We start from the raw sequence: 21,810 nt of genomic DNA, 5'->3' as shown, positions 1-21,810 counted from the left end.
TGTAATTACTATTATACCTACTGCTGTATGTGCACAGTGCTGCATTCAGTACCGCCTCCCTTTAGCTTGGCAGCAAAGTAGCAGCAAAAGCTCAGTGCAAGTAATGTATTGTGTAAATTGTCACCTCAGCACAGTGCCAGTGTGTTCAATCAAGTGCCCCTTCAACAGCACTATGTCAAGGCATAGCAGTAAAATGTATGTTGCACAGTGCACTGATTGGCTAGAAAAGGAAGGAAGGAAGTACCTGTATGTGTACTGCTGGAAAACGTGATCATCACATCTGGTCCCATCCATAATATATATAGAGAATGAGAAATAGCTGTCCATTATGAAGGGGACTCTTAGGAGCCAGAGCACTAAAAGCTCTAAAACCGCTCTGAAGGCCTAATTTAGCAGTGTCCAACCGGGGTGCTGTGAGAACCTGCCAGGGTGCCACGCCATTCCAGTCAATATGTCAATTCTTTTGGCGGACAGTGGATTGAGCTTCAGAATGTCATTGAGTCAATGGGACAGGCGGAACTTAAAACGGAGTCTGCCGTGCAGCCTCTGCTTGAAATTTCCGCTGGTATTCCGTAGTGTGAACATAGCCTAATTATCGATTATCGTTAGCGATTATCGTTCAAAAAATCGTTAAATCGTTCGGATTTGAACGATAATCGTTTCATGTAATAGCAGGCAACAATTAAAGACCAACGAGAAATCGTTGATCGTTTAATAGGATCTGGACCTATTTTTATCGTTTGATCGTTCGCACATTGTTCGGTGGAATAAGAATTCGCAGCTGAAATGTACGCAATAGTGACAACTTAACGACCGCAAGAACGATCATAAATAACGATCATCGTTCCGTGTAATTGGGCAAACGATTTCGGGTCGTTTGGCTTAGCGGTCGTTTAAGAGCATTTATCGTTAGTGGTCGAAAAATTGCTTAGTGTAATAGTACCCTAAGAGATGAATTGTAACTGAACGAAATCGCCATGATGGCCAGGCCAGATGAAGAAGAAACAGGAAAGGGAATAAACCAGGATGAAAGAAGCCGTCAGCTGTGAGTCACTAATTTTTGTAAAACATTATTTGGTAGGGGCACCCTGAGGCAGGGCCGTCTTAACAGCATTATGGGCCCCTGGGCAGAGGTGCAAATTGGCCCCCCCCAATCGCCACCATCAAATCCCCCACATCTTTGCATATAGTGCCGCCCATATAGTGCCCCCCATAGTAGCCAATCTCCCCATAGTAGCCAATCCCCCCATATAGTGCCCCCCATAGTAGCCAATCCCCCCATATAGTGCCCCCTATAGTAGCCAGTGCCCACATAGTAGCCAGTCCCCCCCATAGTAGCCAGTGCCCCCATAGTAGTCAGTGCCACTCATAGTAGCCAGTGCCCCCCATAGTAGCCAGTGCCCCCCATAGTAGCCAGTGCCCCCCATAGTAGCCAGTGCCCCCCATAGTAGCCAGTGCCCCCCATAGTAGTCAGTGCCCCCCATAGTAGCCAGTGCCCCCCATAGAAGCCAGTGCCCCCCCATAGTACCAGTGCCCCCCCATAGTACCAGTGCCCCCCATAGTAGCCAGTGCCCCCCATAGTAGCCAGTGCCCCCATAGTAGCCAGTGCCCCCCATAGTAGCCAGTGCCCCCATAGTAGCCAGTGCCCCCCATAGTAGCCAGTGTCCCTATAGTAGCCAGTGCCCCCCATAGTAGCCAGTGCCCCCCATAGTAGCCAGTGCCCCCATAGTAGCCAGTGCCCCCATAGTAGCCAGTGCCCCCCAAAACAACAAACCAGTTACTTACCTGTCCGCCGGCCCCAGCAGTTCCTCTCCCGGCAGCTCCTCTCCCGTCATCCTCCGGCACAGGCAGCGGGGTACAGAGAGACTGCCTGTGCCGGAAGTGTCCGGCTGCATAACACATCCAGGACACAGGCAGCGTCTCTGTACCCCGCTGCCTGTGCCGGAGGATGACGGGAGAGGAGCTGCCGGGAGAGGAACTGCTGGGGCTGCCGGACGGGTGAGTTCCTGGACTGCCGGCCCCTTCTATCTCCGCTTAGCTGAGCCGATCAGAAGCCCAGGAAAGTGCTGCTCATTGCACTTTCCTGGGCTTCTGATCGGCTGTCAGCTGAGAAGCGATAGAAGGGGCGGGCGGAGGGGGTGGCTCTGGGCCGCTCACTATGCATATGCATAGTGAGCGGCAATAGAGGGGGCGGGCGGGACGGCTTCCTTGCGGTGCTCAGCACTGCTTGGGAGCCATCTTCACTTTATAGGACGCACTTAGTTTTATAAGTGCGTCTTATAAAGCTAAAAATACAGGTCCCAGAGGGCAGGGGCCCCCTAGGACGCAAGGGCCCCCGGGCAGCCGCCTACCCTGCCCAATGGATAAGACGGCCCTGCCGTGAGGTGGAATAGGTTGGGAAACACAGGGTTAATCTATCAAAACCTGACAAGTATCTAGAAACCTTTTAAAACAACAGGTACAATATAAAAAAAAGTTAAATATAAAAAAACTATTCTGCTAATCCCCAAACCATGAGATTTCACTGTAAAACGCGTTCAGTGTTATCAAAAATGTAACAAAATAGCATCAAGAGCAATCCAGAAGCTGCTAATGTGAACGTGCTCTTACATATCCTGCCAGCTCTAAGCATGTCTAGTGTTTCCTGTGTTGTGTGCCTTCCCCAGTATCCATAGTAAATGCCTCTGAATGGTAGCAACATGTGTAAGACATGTCTGAAGTCAGCGCTTTACTGACAGAGCTGTAAACCAATCAGTACAAAGGCGTGGCTGTTAAAACCAATCCACTTAGCAAATCACGTCTTGTAGGCGGGGTCATGTATACAGCAGCAAGCCAATCAGATCATCGCATGCCTCCCTAAAGAAGGCGTTCCTTCCCGTTCCATCTCAGCCAATCCCAGAAGCTTTAGGAAACATCGCTTTGTGATTGACAGGCTCATGTCTGTCGACACGCTGAGCTTAGGACATGAAGGAGGCGGTGACGCTGGCTGGAATTATATTGACAGGCTTATTATCCAATCCTGTTCCCCCTTTCCGTTTTCACGCCCACTTTCCGCAGCCTGCTGACCAATCAGCGTATAGCGGAGGCTGGCGTGTAACTAACGTCGGGTAATCGAGGGGGAAGAGAAAGAATAGAGCGAGAGAGAGAGGCTGAGAGTGGGAAAGAAAGAATCTGGACGCTGCGGGGACCGATTGGAATTAGACTCGGATGGAAATATTACCGATAACTGCAGCGGGTGTGAATCGGAGGCGGCCGTGGTTACGAGTCAGCGGACATATTGATAAGCGGACATCAGCTGGAGATCGGATCCGGGGCGCTGCGTTATTATCTGGCCCTGTAAGTGTTCACACAGTGGGGGGCACCGCAGACGTATATGTACGTGTACAGGCTTGTGGCATCATTGGGGTCAATCAGTGCAGTCCTGTTCCCAAGAGCTTGCAATCCAATAGCTGCACCATTACGCCAGATCAGTGATCTTCAGAGCACTACAATGCCCAGCATGCCCTGCCTGCCAAAGCCTCTCAGGGCATGCTGGGAGTTGTAGTATTACAATAGCTGGAGAGTCTTGGTGTAGGCTGCATGCACTCATGTAATGTACAAGCAGCTACCTGTATGAGAGCATGACATCACTGAGGGGCTGTGTGCTGCATGGGGAGGAAGTGCAGCAGACTGGACAGGATAGCATCCCTATGCTCCTACCCACAAGCTGGGACTATAGTGGCACTATATGGTCTGTTCCTGCGCCATCCAGCAGACCTGTGTATAGCAGATGCATGCCCGCCACAGCCCTCGGTAGCATCAGGGAGCCAGGCCTTTAGGGGGATCTATGCAGTTTACTCCTCACACTTGCTGCAGTATATAGTATGCCCCCAGATACATACACCTGAAAGCTCTTTTATATAGATGAATTGATCCCAATCATAATATGGGTGTATTTATTATGGCCCAAGTCCCCGTCCTCACCGCGTCATAAATCACTACGGTCATTGGGCCAGGGATTAGCAGCCAGGATAATGTCACATACATGTATTATGTGTGTATCCAGGCTATGGCCACCAGCAGGTTTATCTAGGCCCTATGGCACTGCGGGTAAAATCACCAACCTATGACTGCCTGGCAGTTGCAGAACTACAATTTTGAGTATGTCTGATCATTTATTGGCATGTTGGGAGTTGTAATTTTGCAACGGCTGGAGAGCCACACATTGGAGAACACTTGAGTCTGTGGTTGTCAAGGTATGCTGGGAGTTGTAGTTTGGCAACAGGCTGGACATCAATGGTCTAGTGCAGGGATGGAGAACCTTCGGCCCTCCAGCTGTTGCAAAACTGCAGTTCCCATCATGCCCGGACTGTCAAAGGACTTTGGTTGTTGGGCATGATGAGAATTGTAGTTTTGCAACAGCTGGACGGCAGCCAAGAGGAACCCCCTGATGGTGTCAGCGTAATGAAGTGGTTCCCAAACATTGTGACTTCCAGGTGTGCTGTGACCCACATACTGTATTATGCTTTTTGTGAATCAGGGTTTATCCAGGCCCTTTGGCAGAATAGTCAATGTGGGTCTGTTTACTGCAGTGATGCCTAAACAGTGACTGTCCAGCTGTTGTAGAACCCCATCTCTGGGCATACCTCTGCATATCTTGGCATGCTTGATATAGTAGTTTTGCCACCTCAGTGTCATAGCTGAACATTGAACTTGTCTAACCTTGCCTCGCAGCCCTCCACAGTTTTCGCTGTGACCAAATCTTGGGGTAAACTGCTCCACAGATTCACTGTTCTCATAGTAAAGACATTGTCACTTAGATTGGTGGTCCCAAAACTTTAGCAAGTTACAAGCTACTTTCAGATGTGACACGTGATATTGAATCCAGACCTAACCTTCAGGTTTACCCTGGCCCTTTGGCAGAATAGTCAATGTAAGCCTGCTGTCTACTGAGGTGATCCCCAACCTGTGACTGTCTGGCTACAACTGCCGGCATGCCTGAGCAGCTACATAGCTCCCTTTGGAGTTCTGGCTATCACACAGCTCCTCCATTGTAGTGCCTGACAAGTCCCAGTGTTGTGCCAGCTCGAATTGATGACGTCAGCATGGCCCGATGCATTACCCCTGGGGTGTTGTGTAGGGAGCCTCTCGGCTGCTCATTCTGGCTGTCAGTTGACTGGAAAAGCACAGTGTACCCAGACATCTGTTCTTAGCAGCCCGAGCCTGGTAGGCTGCAACAAATGAATGGATGGTGATGTCTCCAATAGTTGGCGGTATTCACACAAGCCTGATATGGGTCCATTTTCTTTTAGCAGATCATAGTAGAAAGAAAAAAGCAGAAAACCCTTTCTACCTTTCCATCATCGATGTTTTCCTTATTCCGTCTGCTGAATCCTTTACAATCTTGTATAAACCATACGGAAGGGAAATGGCCCCATATTAGGTTTGTGTAAAGCAGGCCTTACTTGTATGACCACCATGATATGATGTGCAGATTATGACTGGAGGGTGCAGACCCCTTGCAGTTCTGTGGGGGTGGAGGTGTCATTGCACATGGCCAGCGTTACACCTGACAGGCATTTCTAGTCTTGTCTAAAAGTTTGTCCTTTAAAACAGTGGGGTGATGGTACGACTTACTACATGTATATTTGTTTCCTACACATATATTTTTAGCAGTCATTGATAATTGATCATTATACAGGGCTCGATTCTCAGGCCTTGCAGAGCGAGGTATGATCAGTAAAGTCCCCTGTGCTATCTGGGAGCATGCGTCATATCTCAGTATCAGTGTCGCGTACAACATCACCTATTACATGCTATCTGGTTTGTGGTCCAGGGAGACTATGACAGATCACATTGTCCTCCTGCTTTCTGTATAGTGACTCATGTTGACCTTGGGGTCAGTGTCTCATTGTGATGATGTCTGGCTGTTACTTATCTGGATTGTTAGTTAAACAGCCAACATTGTTTATTTGTTGTATGACTAATGTTTAGTATTAAATACTTATTGATTCTTATACTGTTACATCTTAAACAGTGACTTTTGCCCCTTGGTGTTATTGCTACATTTCAGCTTCAGTTCCACGTACATACAGTATAGTGTGTGGGCTGACGCCACTGATTTCGGTGGGACCAGCTGACCATCTAATGTTTATGGGGGGCATCATAACACTGATAACACAGAAACTGGTGAGGAGGAGACAAAAGATTAGGTGTATTGGATTTAAACTGCTTGTTCTTGGGGAGAACATTTAATCAGCCACACGTCTTATTACACAGAGATTAGTGTCCGATAACTGATCGTTTTTGACAGGTGGAAAGCGAGCGATCTGCCAACAGGTGAGCGTTTGTGTATCAGCTGATGGCTGTCCTTCTTACACAGGGAAATATCTGCCGGATTTGGCTCTGCATAATAAGGCCTTCAGGATACTTTCACACATACGTGTTTGCTGCTGCTTTGACGCTGTGTATTTTATACTCCCCCCAATCATTTAGTTACATTTATTTAGGGTATGTTCACACATACCTAATCTGCTGTGGATTTCACGCTGGGAATTTAATCAGTATAAGTGAATGGCTGAAGTTGGAGTGGTTTAAGTAGGTGCGAGCGTATCCTTACACGCTATGACATCCTTAGGGTCTGCTCACACCTGCTGTGGATTTCAGCTATTGATTTATATTGATTACATCTACAGTGGATTATGTAAAAATCCATTGGTGTGAATCTTTCTGTGACCCCCCCCCCCCCCCCCAGTATTTCCGCAGCACAAAATGCATGTGCAGAAAATGCAGTGCGGACCTGTCCTGTGTAAAAGTACTTATAGTAATCTTGAGACTTAAGTTACTTGGTGACATGATTAAAGTTTATGATAATATTAGTCGCCATATATTCAGTCGTGAAGCAGAAGAGACATTGTTTTCTTACACATGGTAACTATGTAACTATGTTTCCTTACACATTGCTAGTCCATACAGGCTGCTGTGCAGAGTGGGTATTCCCGTAACTCTTTATGGACATATCCCGTCCATAGGGCCGCCTTTATGAGCCACTGTTAAACAATGTTCCTTTGGTCTCCTAGACTGAAGCATTACACGTGCTGTTATTTGAGCCTCATGTACTCAATAGCATTTCCACCCAAAACTGACATATTATGTTGCCTGATGTGAACCAGAAGGCAGTTCAGGTTGTGCAGTGACAATGTAAGCTGTTTCCTATAAGGGTTGTGTATCAGCAGACGTATCCTCAGATCTCACCTGGAAATACGGGGACGTTCTCCATTGAGGAATTGTTATTTAAGCTCCGTATGTTCAGTGTGTACACAAGGCGCACATGCTTGTCCTAGCTGCTGGCTGACTTCTTTCTATAGACGCTTCCAGGCAGCATAGAGAGCAATGTGAAATGTTTATATAGTAGACGTCTGAGCCTCATGTGGAGCTGCGCTCTGTTACATCTGTACTCTGTCAGAACACAATCGCTACATAAAAACCTTCAGTGAGATACAAGTCACATTGACATTTAACGCTTATATTGAAGTATCTCGGGGAAGGGTGGGAAATCAATATGGTCACAAACTGAGAGGAGAGCAAGGAAGAGCTGGAATACGGCACCGTGTATCTACTATGTTTTGTGTGGGGTTGAATAGGTTAATGCAGGTTGGTCAGCTGTATATGGATTTCACATACCCAATCCTTTTGTTCTCGGAGAGAATTGCTACCTGTAGGGGAGTCTGGCAGCGGCTTACCCTTCCTCTCTCCATTTGTAACATTGCTGTGAATGGGTGTATACAGAAGGATCAGGAGGAAGTGCTGGCAGCTGATGTGTATGGCCAGCTGATGCTGAAGTCATGCTGTGTATTATCCCTACTTTAAAGGGGAACTCCAGTGATCCCATAAAAAAAAAATAAAATGCACAAAAAACATATAGGTGCACTCTCACCGATTTCCCCCCTTGATCATTTGACACATTTCCCACTTGTCTACACTGCTTCTTAAATTAAACTTTTACAAATGATTACAGTTTTACCACATGGCACCGGGCCTGGAAACTACATCTCCCAGCATGCATTGCTCCGAGCCAACTGCAGAGTATCTGCCTCATCTTGTATTATGTTGTTTCCCACCCCTTGGCCAGGTGCTCACTGATTGGTGTGATGTCAGTGGTGGGTGGGGTCACAAAGGAAGTGTTACAGCTTGCCTGGCAACAGAAGAGACATAGGTCATGTGACCTCTGTCTCAGAAGGGAGGGGGAGGACAGAGGAGGCAGTGGACCAGACCGCTTCAGGGTGTGGGACAGGATGTGCTGCAAACACCACAGTTCATGTAATAGAAACCCATTGTAAACAAGCTTAGATTATAGGTAGAGTACCTCTTTAAATGTGTACACAAGCTTTAGCTGTCCAGACATGATGGTAATTGTAGTTTTACAATTGCTGGAGGGCATCAGGTTTTTCTTTCCTCCCTAAAAGCAGAATCAGAATATTTTCTGAACATGTCCCTGTGTCCTGGACTGTAAATGTGTCCTGCCCTTATGACAGGAGACAACATTAGCATTGTTTTACTTGGCATCCAAGGTAAGCCATGATTTACATATTGAACTGCTCCGTTGTAATGTATTTATACTTCCTGTATATGTGTAATAAATCCATTGACTCCTGGTGTTTATATAGAGTAAAAAAAAATATGCTGTGGAAAATCCTCAATGTACCCACCGTGTGTGAACATGGCCTTACTGTGGTGGTCCGCATCAGAGGTGTCGCTAGAGGGGAGCAACAGGGGCTTGTGCTGACGGGCTTTATTGCTTGGCTTGGATATCTAGATACAGGGCTAGGGCAGATAACTAAACCTTCGCCCTGGGTGACAGAACATCTAGGAACTACTCTGGTCTCCGATCTTCCATGTGCATCACTAGGCTACAGGGAAGTAACAGGTAGGATATTCATTGTGTTAGGGCCCTATTATATTGGCTGACCACTGCATGTGAACAGGAGATCTTGTAGATTGATATTGTATTTGTTTAAGGGTAAATTCACACGGACGGATCCACAGCCGATTTTACGCTGCGAATTGCAGCGAAATCCACTGCGCATCCTATGTCTATTACTTTCAACGAGGATACATACTCGCAACAGGATTTACATCCCGCTGGGAGTATGTACGTGAAAGTGCCATTAACCCCCCACTGGCCAGAGCATACTTTACCTGCTCCCTGCTCTGGCTTGCTTCGGGGGTTCTCGGCTTGACGTCCCACTCAGCCAATCAGTGCGCTGCCCTGCCGCAGCCTCTTATTGGCTTAAAGGGACGAGCAGACGCCGGGAACCCCTGAAGCAAGCCAGAGCGGAGAGCAGGTAAAGTATGCTCTGGCCTATATTAGTGTATTATTCCTCCAAAAGAGCTTTGAAAAATGGTAGAAAATGCATTTTTTTCTGTTAGACAGCCATATAGATGTCTTTTTTTTCATTTGTTATTAGATAAAACCACTTATGTTTTATTAGACTCTTGTGTTACTATGTTGCAGCGTATAGTTCTCCTGATATACTGCGCTCTGACACTGTATTATATGGACAGTGGGCCATGTAGCGGTGCTGTTTGCAGCCTGTGCCCCTGAGTGTCTTGCGGGCCCACAATCCTTGTATCATCCTGACTGCGGCTAAGAATACCCTCTTCTGCAGCTCCTTCCGCTCATCTTCTGTATGTTTTCTCTGTGGCCTAGTACTTCCTGTGTGAGATCTCCTTTTAACCCCTGGTGTTACACCCCTGTATTACACATCTGTCATTTCTATGCAGTGGCTTGGTAAAGACTTTGAGTTGATGGTATTTGTTCAGACGTCTCTTCAGGTTTCTTCTGAATCTGTGTGAGTTTTGCAGCAGGATTGTACCTTTAGATAAGAGCAGTCTTTTTCTGTTTGGGTCTGGCAGACATGTAGCCGTCAGCCGGGTGGGCAGATGTCTGAACGTGGGAATGCTGCTGTCTGTGGTTAGCGTTTTTGCGGTGATGTGTCGTCTCCTGCAGAGCGTTCTCTAGGAGCTGTCAGGTTGTTCGGTTGCTGAGCGTAGACCTGGGCTGCGGGGGGTACATGACAGCATGAGGACTCATGAGGTGGAATTCATTGTCAGGATACTGGATTATGTCTAGCTGCTTTTTTGCTCATTGAATTCCTCTATGGTCTCATTCGCATGTTTGTATCAAAATACTAAATATTAGTCCCACCATAGCCATGTAGGATTCCTTCACACAGGAGGGGGACACTGTGGATTCTAAGAAATCTGCTTGTTTTTTCTTTACATATCTATATCTACGAATCCTCCCTGTGGCTAGCTACAGACAGTCTGCAATGTATTTGTATGTCATATTCAGAGGGTATTCCCCAAATGTCTGCTAGATTCCAGTCCCACCTCTGGACCAATATGGACACAGAATAAGATTTCCTTAGTTTATTACACCTGTCTAACCATATGTTCCTATTAGTCATGTGCAATACATTGTTTTTATATTTTGACGTACCAGCAATGATCCCACCAGCAACAGCCTACACATTTCTGGTGCCAGAGTGCACACTCATGGCCATGATCAATGATGCAGGTGGGGTCATGCTGCGCTTGATTGTTGTTCCACCAATGAATTTTAAACTGATACAATAAGGCTAGATTCACACACGACTGATCCACAATCAGTGGCTGCGGCGGGACAATTCCGCTGCAAGTATGTAATCATACTGAAAGTAACAGTGAAGAGATCCAAAGCGGATTTTGATGCGAACTCGCAGCGTGAAATCCGCTGCAGATTAGTTACGCGTGAACCCACCTTAAAGCTGAATTGAGAAGCGTCTGTCTTGGAAGTAGCAGCCAGAGAGTTTAGTGGGGATCCCGAGAACCGCATAGGGGGTCCCTAAGAAGGTAAGTATTTGTTCAATAGGGCCCCAGCAAAATGTGAAAGACTGTTATGTGAATACCCCTTTAATGTTTTTGGCTGATCAGTGTGAGTATCTAGAATTAACACAAGGGCCATTGGCTTGAGGAATGTGAGTGATTGTGTGCTGTGACTATATTTCATACCCTGCTCAGTAATAAGCAGCAGGCTACTGTCCCGCATCCCTGCCAGTGGCGAGGGTTTCTTACACTGAACCGTGCACATAATGCCCGCTTTTAAGTCTTGCTTGTTTAGTAGTCTCATGATTAAATGCTTGCTTTATGATTGAGGCCAGATTTACCAGAATGAGAGCGTGCGCGGCATCTCTATGAGACGCTGCTATTGTCAGCCCTTATCTGGACGTTTTTCAGGGGATGACTAGCAGACATGTCCCTATTTTGTGTGGCCGTCAGTAGGAACCAATGGATGCTGGTTTATATAAGCTTATGGTGATGTAGCATTAATCTGTGTCACCCTGCATCTGTTCCCCCAGGATGAGGAGCTCTGGGCTATCTCTGAGCGAGGATCAGAGCTTTTAGTGAGCCACTAATCTCCTAAAACAATTAAATGGATTCTTGTTTATTTGCTGCTTTTTAGTTTTGTCTCATCAGGTGGTAGGGAGGGGGGCACAGCGGGCGTCTGCGGTGAGAAGACCAGGGCTGTAATAAATGACACTTTCACCAGCTTGTGTACATTGACTTCACACGCACGTATAAATGCAGCTGTCTGCCATGGGGACTTGTGAAAGAGTGGGACCTGTTACCATGACTGCTGGGTGGATGGTGAGACACTTGTATCCTGTAGCTGTTTAGTGAGCAAACAATGCAGGCCCTATATGCACAGGCCACCTAGCAAGCCACCCGCAGATAAGATAAAGATTTTCTATAGTCTACCTTTATCTCCACTATTGTTCCCTGTTATCAGCTGTTTCAGGCTGGGGAATGTTGTGTTCTATAATGCAGCATGTGCCATGGCTTCCTTACCTCTAGAAACATTTAGGGGGAGATTTATCAATAATGCACCCCATGCCAGGGAGAAGGTGCAGATTCTTCCCTTCTCCCTGGCGTACTCCAGCTGCAACCCTGGCTCGCCTGATGGGTGGGTGGAGGTTTGGAGATGCGGAAACGCAGGGAGGAGGCGTACGCCTCTTAGTAAATCCAGATGGGGAAAAGGGGGCAGGACTTTATTTTAAGACCTTTTTAGACTTGTTTAGACAGTCTTGATAAATGTCCCCCATAGGGTATGTTCACACTACGGAATAGCTGAGGAATTTCAAGCGGAAGTTCTGCCTGTCCCATTGATTCAATGGGATTTCTTTAGCGCAATCCGCAATCTGTCTCGCTTATTCCGTAGTGTGAACATACCCTTACAGTCCACAACTAGAATGATGCATGGGTGGAAGGTGAAATCCACTCTTGGGGTACTATTACACAAAGAGATTTTTTAACGATAAACTATCTGAAACGACAGCTATTTTTAACACCCTGAAATCGTTTTCCCAATTACACGGAACGATGATTGTTGCTTATGATCGTCCTTGCGGTCATCTTGTCGTCGCTATTGTGTTCGTTGCTACTGCAAATGACCAAACGACTTCTTATTCCATGTGAACGATTTGCGAACGATCACGAGCAAACTCTATCAAACGACTAATGATTGCTCGTTGGTCATTTTATCGTTGTCTGCTATTACACTAATCGATTATCGTTTAAATCCGAACAATCTAACGATTTTTCGAGCGATAATCGCCCCGTGTAATAAGGCCCTTAGTAATATTTTATGATGCAAATATTAAAGGGGTTATCCAGCGCTAGAAAAACATGGCCACTTTTCCCCCTACTGTTGTCTCCAGTTCAGGTGCGTTTTGCAATGAAGCTCCATTTACTTTAATGGAACTGAGTTTCCAAACTGGAGACAACAGTAGGGGGAAAGTGGCCATGTTTTTGTAGCGCTGGATAACCCCTTTAAGGATGGATCGGTAGGGTGGAAGGTGGGGGGGGCAGGCATGTTATCAGAGATTACAACTCAGAGTGTATGCTAGAAGGGGGTTGAGTGCCAGAGCCCCATGTCGTTTGTCTTAGGTTTAGGGAGTTGTACAGGATTAGAAGATACATAGCTTCTTTTGTTCCACACCTGTTCACTGTTTTTTGTGTTTTTTTTTGTACAGCTGAGCTACCATACCAGACAAATCTATGGACAGGTGTAGCTCTGTTTCTGCAGTATTTTGTAGCCCTATCCGTGAGCACAGGATATTTTACGTTTGAAAGGTGTAATCACTTTCTTCCAAAAATAAATTCACACCTACAACTTCATTCTCTTCACGGGAAGTGTGCTGCAATACCGCACACAAACTGGAGTGGCACCATTTTCTAATTCTAAGCAACTCCTAACCCCCCATTACATGTTCTAACATTTATAAGGGGGTTTCACGCAGATTTATAAAGCAACTAGTAATGACATTCACAGATGTGGTAGATGGTGGAAGGTTTCCATAGTGTTTATCTGCAGAGAAATAGGCAGGAAGTTGGCTGTGTACTGGAAAATAACTCTTCCCAACAACAATGCTTTACCTTGAATAAATTTGTTTTTTAAAGTTTCTGAAACTTCCATGTCACACGTAAGTGGACAGACACCCCCTCCCCTTCAACAATCTGAATCATCCGCTACTGGGCCTAGTCATAGAATTCTTCTCAACTGTGTTTTTGTTAAAGATAAATGTTTAGTCATAAAACAGATTTACATATCAGAATTGGAGTGGAGCAATGCTGCAATCCAGGGGTTTAGCTAAAGGCTCGTGGGCCGGACCGTCCAACGACTGATGATGTCACTGGACATGAGAGTAGGACGTGATGGAAAACCTTTGCCTGACCTCTTTGTTCTTGGAGAAATAAGTTGCAGTCTGGCTGCAGCTTATTCCTTTCCATAGATAACACAGGAACATCCAGCTATGCCAAATGTTCATGTTTATGGGGATGACTGACAAGAAACCTGATTAAACGTGCCCATACATGTTATACTGTCTGTCGGTGGGTTTAGATGACAGTATAAAGTGTATGGGGGCTTCACAACTCTCATCTGTCAGTGAACTCCTCCTATAGGGAATACATTTCTTGTATGTGTGTAGGGAATTTCAGGGAGATAATTAATGGGCAGACAAATATTTAGCCAACAGTTATTGAAGGTGTGTAGGCGGCATAGGACCAGAATTGTTGGATTAGAACAAAATCCCCAAAAAAGTGGGCTTCACATCTCCAGCACTGCTGGGTGGAGTTTATGGAAAAGTTGAGGAGTAAGATACCAGTATAGGAAGTTTTGGCAACTCTCTCCCATTTGAGCCTCTATATATGTAGGTAAAGTCACACCCAAGAACCGCTCCTATGTATCCATATAAAAATGTCTAGTTTTATTGGTCAGAGTTTGAGTTACTCACTATATTTTATGAAGCACAGTGTAGTCACTTAGTAAAAGTAACCTTGTGGATTGTTAGGATGTTCTTTGACTGAGCATGCATGTCTAGCGTGGGGATATTGGAACCTGATGGCACATATTGGGAGGACATGTTAAAAGTTCTCATTGGTCGGGGCCTCAGTGTTGATCTCTGCATATAACTGGGAGAAGCATGCTGCTGTGTGCTTCACTCTGACTCGCTGCTCAATCTGACTCATTGCAGTAGACTGCCTCCATTATAATATATTGGAACTTGTCTCTTGCAATCATCAATAAACCATGAGCTACAAGCAGAGCTGCATACTTCTTTCGGCCATAGGTGGAGTTCGGTTGGGACCCTGTCCAATCAAAATTTTTGATGTCTGTGATATGTGAAAAAAAACTTGACAAATTACAGTATTGTTTATATGGGTGACTTAATTTACAACTGTTTCTATCGTGTTCGTTTTTGACATTATAGGGGCAGCTTTAGACGTGAATTTAGAATCGGTACGAGATAAGTAGAGCAAGCTATCTGCAGTGTTCATGTACAGTTCAGCTGTGGGATGTAATAAACAATTGTACAAAAGGGGAACTTTCCTTTTAGGAAGAATTTCCTTGTAAAGCAAGGACAACCATAAAGACCTTGTGTGGTCTGGTCATTGCAGATAGTGAGGAGATATAAAATAAATATTTCTGTTTGTAAGTTACATACTGGGATGAAATCAGGAGCAGACAGGAAAAAAATATACTTATCAATCTTGTTTCCAATTGTAGGCCTTAGTTATGTGTCTGCTATGTTTCATCAAAAGGACATCCTCTTCCCTTATAGCTCTATAGCACACCCTAAGAACCCGCAGCAGCATGGAGGACATTGTAGAGCAGTGCCATACAATGTATGCTGTGAATTGAGCTCAGTGGCGAGATGTAATACTTTCTACAGGCTTTTTTAGTATGTGTGTCTGCCATTGCCTACGTCTATTCATTTCTTTTCCGCTCTACCCCACCAACCATAGATTTTTATGAGCTACTGTAATCTGATTTTTCAGTGAGCTGATCTTTCTCCATATGGATTTATAGCAGTTTTTCAGATAGGCATATTTTTCTAATAAGATATATTGCAAAGTCTCTTATGTTCTATTGATTTTATGCATTGTTTGTGAAAATTAGTCATCATTTAAGGGAGCTGTCTCATCAAGGCAATACCATTGTATAAGGGGGTTAGGGCCCTATTAGGCAGAGCAATAATCAGCCGAATTGGCCCAATTCAGCTGATTATCACTCCCTGTAATAGAGACAATGATCAGCTGCTGAAACTATCATTGGCTGATTGCTTTTTTGGGCCCTGACCTAAAATCATCAGGAACCATCTGTGCATCACTACGTGTAATAGTGATCCGCGGTCGGCAGCTAACAATTCATCAAACAGTTTTTACAATACCTGTCCACGTTCCTGGTTTCCACCTGCACCCCACATGCTTCGTCCCCGATCCAGCACGCTGTAGCTTCACAGCGGCCTGTCAGTCTCTGGCTGCGGCGGTTCCAGCCAGTGATTTGGCTGAGCTTCCTGTCAGCTTTGACGGGCCGAAGCATGCAGGAGACGACAGGGAATGTGGATAGGTAATGTACAGACTGTTTAGGCAAAGGCTAACGATGTTTGTGCAGCCCTTGCTAAATGATTATCGGGTTGCGTAATGGGCTCAGTAAATGAGCGCCGATCTGGCAGATCCGCGCTCGTTTACAGTATTTGGCCGCCATTGGCCTGTGTAATAGCATTCTTAATGTTTTGGTTGGCTGATCAACGCGGCATGGCTACTGAAATATTACAATCCCAGGTGAGCAGCTGATATTATTGGGGAACTGTGACTAGTCATGTATATCTGCTGCAGGGGACATAAAGAATAGAAGATGAATAGATGACCATGCATGGGTGGCCAGAAAGTATAAGGACCGGCTTCTGTGATGTCTTATTAAAGCATATGGAAAAGGATTGTCTTATTAATCTACTTGGACATTAAGGAGCAGTACAATAAGATGGTCCATGCTGAAGCTTTAAGCTAGAACTTCATGAGTCCTTGCTATAAGACTACAGATAGCATCTGCTTTTTATGCCCTGCTCATAATTTTATCCAGCAGTTGCATCAATTGAGAAGTAAGGTAGAATTTGGCAAACAGCCGCACACCTTGTTATCATATGCCAGATGTCAAAGAAAAAGAGAGCACTTGAGCAGAGAGCGGCAGTCTAGACAATATTAGTGCTCTTAATAGCCCTGAAGACTGGATGGAGACCGCAGTCTAGACATGTCAAGTGCTGCATCTGACTCTGTGATGTTCTAATCTCCCGCCAAACGTTATTATTTCCAGGGTATAGTAATAAGGATTACTATTCCTTTAATGGAGCTTTCTCGCTTCTGATCTTTAATCAGTTTGATTCATTGCGGTTGTGTGTGCAAGACACTTTTACATAGTAGTCTTACCATGGGATTGTTACCAGAAGGGACACTATATATTTCACCTCCTGTGATGTATGGTTCCTACCACTCACTGCATTTTGAGCTTCCAGCTATGAAGCTGTCGAGAATTCATAGAAAAACCTGTTGTGACTTTTACACGGAAACAAAAATTGCAGGTCAAACGGATTTTCAGAGGTTAGTTCCCGGCTCCTTCCAGTAAGTTTTAGACTCGGTTCAATCATGAATTGGTATATTGGCCTGCTGGTTGGTATTGGACTCTCCCAGCACATCTGGAGATGCACCCAGTGCCATTCTTCTTCTCTTAAGTACCAATGTGTGCTCAGTACTGTAGGCGTTTTTAAGGATCATTCCCACAATGCTCTAGTTCTAAGTTGTAAGGTCCATTTGGTTCCTGCTCCCTGTGGCAGTGTCTGTTCTTCCTTATACTATTACTTTACTCATGTGGCTTGTATATTATATGGTATATAGATGGCTGTTTAACCCAAATGCTGGGTGCAGTTTTTGCCTGCCATCTTGACCCCATGTCCACGTAGCTGCTTTCCATACACATGTCAGTTTTTGCTGAAAGAGACTGTTGCTGATTTTTTTAATTTTTTTACTTTTGCTACTTCTATAAAAAATCGTCATGGTTTCTGCATCAAAAAGCAAGTGGATCATAGCTGTATGATTATACATGTGGGCATGTACAGCTTATACAAAACTTTTTGAAAAGTCCCTCAAAGTTTTCTTTGAACAGCTTAATGACTATAAGATAAGGCAGGACTGGACGTTGCCCAGGAGCCAGGAAGTCAGTGAATCTAGAAATTTGCCACTTGGAGCCAATACAGAAGTAACAAGAAGTTTATTCCATCTTCATACAGAACCAACAAGACAGTTGTGACGCGTTTCGGCTCACATAAAGCATTTTATGAACAAAGATATCTTTGCCTGAATTGTTTCTCTCTTCCTGTTGAAGTTTTGAAAAAATTCTATCCCTGAACTTAGTCAAGGTTTTCATTTTTGTTGTTCAACAGTGGATCTGATCGAGTATTCTAATTGAGTATTCCTATTTGTGGGCAATTGACTTAAGCATACCTGTCGTTTCGGGTAGTTTTCCAGGATATGCTGTCATGTATATGTAGAACAATTTCTGTCTATTATATACACTACCGTTCAAAAGTTTGGGGTCACCCAAACTATTTTGTGTTTTCCATGAAAAGTCACTTATTCACCACCATACGTTGTGAAATGAATAGAAAATAGAGTCAAGACATTGACAAGGTTAGAAATAATGATTTGTATTTGAAATAACATTGTTTTTACATCAAACTTTGCTTTTGTCAAAGAATCCTCCTTTTGCAGCAATTACAGCATTGCACACCTTTGGCATTCTAGCTATTAATCTGTTGAGGTAAGCTGGAGAAATTGCACCCCACACTTCTAGAAGCAGCTCCCACAAGTTGGATTGGTTGGATGGGCACTTCTGGCATACCTTACACAGGGCTCCAGACTAAAAAATTTACCTGGGAGCCATTGGCTCCTAACCTGAAAAATTTAGGCGCCAAATAGAATATTTGGTCGCCAACATTTTAAACCATGTAAAATTAATGTTATGTTACATGGGACTTACTGTGTGCAGAGGCCACGGCAGCCTCCTCCTCCTTTAGATCCTTTCTTTTCTTAGTTTGAAAATGTTCAACATGGAAACTTGCAACTTGACAACCATATACAGTCTGACTCAGTACTTCAGCTTCACTTGGCTAGCCTTTTAATGAGGCTTACTCTTCTGAACTTGAACTTAAAGGGAACCTGTCGACCCCTGTGCCGGGGTGACAGGCTCCCAACCCCCCTATACTCACCTCATCGCGCCGGGTCCCGCTTCTGAAGATGGTCGGGTCACGGAGATCTCAGCCGCTGCAGCCCGGCGTGCGCTGAGAGATGAGTCCAACGCTCATAGAGAATGACGGGAGAGTCCAGCGCTCCGTCATTCTCTATGAGTGTTGGACTCATCTCTCAGTGTGCGCGTCGGGCTGCAGCGGCTGAGATCTCCGTGACCTGACCACCTCCAGAAGCGGGACCCGGCGCGATGAGGTGAGTATAGGGGGTTCTAACGGGGGGTTGGGAGCCTGTCACCCCGTCACCGGGGGAGACAGGTTCCCTTTAAAAGCTTGCAACAGTCTATACATACTGAGCTAGACTTATGACTGCAGCCATAGTGACCCCCCACAAGATGTGTATATAGATAGATATATCTCTCACCTAGTGACTAATGCAAGTGACCCCCTACAATACAGACACCTGAGGGGCCCTGATAATAATAATTGTGTATATATCTATCTCCCAGTGTATGCAGCCAGTTTGCCCTACACTTATAGATGACCCCCTCCCCTTATAGATGCCCCCTCCTCCCCCCCATTATAGATGCCCCCTCCTCCCCCCCCATTATAGATGCCCCCTCCTCCCCCCCCATTATAGATGCCCCCTCCTCCCCCCCATTATAGATGCCCCCTCCTCCCCCCCATTATAGATACCCCCTCCCCTTATAGATGACCCCCTCCTTTTATAGATGACCCCCCTCTACCCCCATTATAGATGCCCCCTCCTCCCCCCCATTATAGATGCCCCCTCCTCCCCCCCATTATAGATGCCCCCTCCTCCCCCCCCATTATAGATGCCCCCTCCTCCCCCCCCATTATAGATGCCCCCTCCTCCCCCCCATTATAGATGCCCCCTCCTCCCCCCCATTATAGATACCCCCTCCCCTTATAGATGACCCCCTCCTTTTATAGATGACCCCCCTCTACCCCCATTATAGATGCCCCCTCCTCCCCCCATTATAGATGCCCCCTCTCCCCCCCATTATAGATGCCCCCTCTTCTCCCCCCCTTATAGATACCCCTCCCCTTATAGATGACCCCCTCTACCCCCATTATAGATGACCCCCTCTACCCCCATTATAGATGCCCCCTCTCCCCCCATTATACATGCCCCCTCTCCCCCCATTATAGATGCCCCCTCTTCTCCCCCCCTTATAGATACCCCCTCCCCTTATAGATGACCCCCTCTATCCCCATTATAGATGCCCCCTCCTCCCCCCCATTATAGATGCCCCCTCCTGCTCCCCATTATAGATGCCCCCTCTCCCCCCCCTTGAAGATGGCCCCACTTCTCCCCCCATTATAGATGCCCTCCCCCCCTTTCCTTTATGCTAAGCAGTATTTAAAAAAAACAAACACACAAACTCACCTGTCCCCGGCTGATGCCCGGCTGCCGGGGGTGTCCCGTCCTATCCCCGGCAGCGCGGCGCGTCAGTGAGCTCTCTGTACGCCGGGGCTGTGACTTCTGACACAGGAAGCGTCTCTGACGCGCGCTTCCTGTGCCGGAAGTCAGGGCCCCAGGCAGCTCACTGATGCGCCGCGCTGCCGGGGATAGGACGGGACACCCCCGGCAGCCGCGCATCAGCCGGGGATACTTAAAGAGACAGCGCGCTGCCGCCGGGGCCAGTCGCAAATGGCGCCCAGATTAATAAATCTGGGCGCCATTTGCAAAATATCAGTCGCATTGGCGACCATTTTGGTCGCCATCTGGAGCCCTGTTACAGTCAAGTTGCTCCCACAACAGCTCAATGGGGTTCAGATCTGGTGACTGCGCTGGCCACTCCATTACCGATAGAATACCAGCTGCCTGCTTCTGCTGTAAATAGTTCTTGCACAATTTGGAGGTGTGTTTAGGGTCATTGTCCTGTTGTAGGATGAAATTGGCTCCAATCAAGCGCTGTCCACTGGGTATGGCATGGCGTTGCAAAATTAAGTGATAGCCTTCCTTATTCAGAATCCCTTTTACCCTGTACAAATCTCCCACCTTACCAGCACCAAAGCAACCCCAGACCATCACATTACCTCCACCATGCTTAAAGGACAACTCCGGCGAAAATTTTTTTTGGCTTATTTAACACACATTACAAAGTTATATAACTTTGTAATGTGGTTAAATACCCGACCCCCCCACCCCGGAAGTTAAAGAATATATACATTACCTATTACGGTCGTCACGGTCCTCTTCTCTGGTGTCGGGTGATGTCAGAGCTGGGGGCGGTCCGGGTCTTCTTCCTCCTCGGCGTCTTCATTGAGAGTGAATGGAAGAGAAAAGGCTGCTGGTGCACATGCGCACCAGCAGCCTTTTCAGTGGCTGGAGCGCATCACATGGCTTCCAGCTTGCTCAGCCCTGATTGGCTGAGCTTGCTGGAAGCCATGTGATGCGCTCCAGCCAATAAAAAGGCTGCCGGTGCGCAAGCGCACTGGCAGCCTTTTCTCTCTCATGGACCCGGAAGCAAGAGACATCGCTGGACGGCGGAGGCAGGTGACGGTGAGGCGGACGGCGGGCGAATGGAGTGGCGATCGTCACCGGAGGGATCGTGAGTATGGTGTCTGTGTGTGTCTGTGTTTTTTTTTGGGGGGGGGGGGTCCCGCCGGAGTTGTCCTTTAACAGATGGCGTCAGGCATTCTTCCAGCATCTTTTCATTTGTTCTGCGTCTCACAAACGTTCTTCTTTGTGATCCAAACACCTCAAACTTGGAATCATCCGTCCACAACACTTTTTTCCAGTCTTCCTCTGTCCAATGTCTGTGTTCTTTTGCCCATCTTAATCTTTTTCTTTTATTGGCCAGTCTCAGATATGGCTTTTTCTTTGCCACTCTGCCCTGAAGCCCAAAATCCCGCAGCCGCCTCTTCACTGTAGATGTTGACACTGGTGTTTTGCGGGTACTATTTAATGAAGATGCCAGTTGGGGACCTGTGAGGTGTCAGTTTCTCAAACTAGACTCTAATGTGCTTATCTTCTTGCTTAGTTGTGCAACGCGGCCTCCCACTTCTTTTTCTACTCTGGTTAGAGCCTGTTTGTGCTGTCCTCTGAAGGGAGTAGTACACACCATTGTAGGAAATCTTCAATTTCTTAGCAATTTCTCGCATGGAATAGCCTTAATTTCTAAGAACAAGAATAGACTGTCGAGTTTCAGATGAAAGTTCTCTTTTTCTGGCCATTTTAAGC

The 21,810-nt window shown here is 46.2% G+C and overlaps 1 protein-coding gene across 2 annotated transcripts in view; it reads left to right on the top strand.

The window, feature by feature from the left end:
* The first annotated feature begins 3,118 nt into the window (after positions 1-3,118).
* Positions 3,119-21,810, top strand: part of FRYL (FRY like transcription coactivator) — a 209,078-nt gene continuing 190,386 nt past the window's right edge. For both annotated transcript variants that reach the window (XM_069977609.1, XM_069977607.1), the window contains exon 1: positions 3,119-3,336. The gene's annotated coding sequence lies outside the window, so the exon portion shown is untranslated. The remainder of the gene's footprint in view (positions 3,337-21,810) is intronic.

The sequence above is a fragment of the Dendropsophus ebraccatus genome, chromosome 7, assembly GCF_027789765.1.
Source record: "Dendropsophus ebraccatus isolate aDenEbr1 chromosome 7, aDenEbr1.pat, whole genome shotgun sequence".
Classification (NCBI taxonomy): Eukaryota; Metazoa; Chordata; class Amphibia; order Anura; family Hylidae; genus Dendropsophus; species Dendropsophus ebraccatus.
The sequence above is the reverse complement of the archived record's forward strand: the minus strand, read 5'-3'. Positions and strand labels throughout refer to the sequence as shown.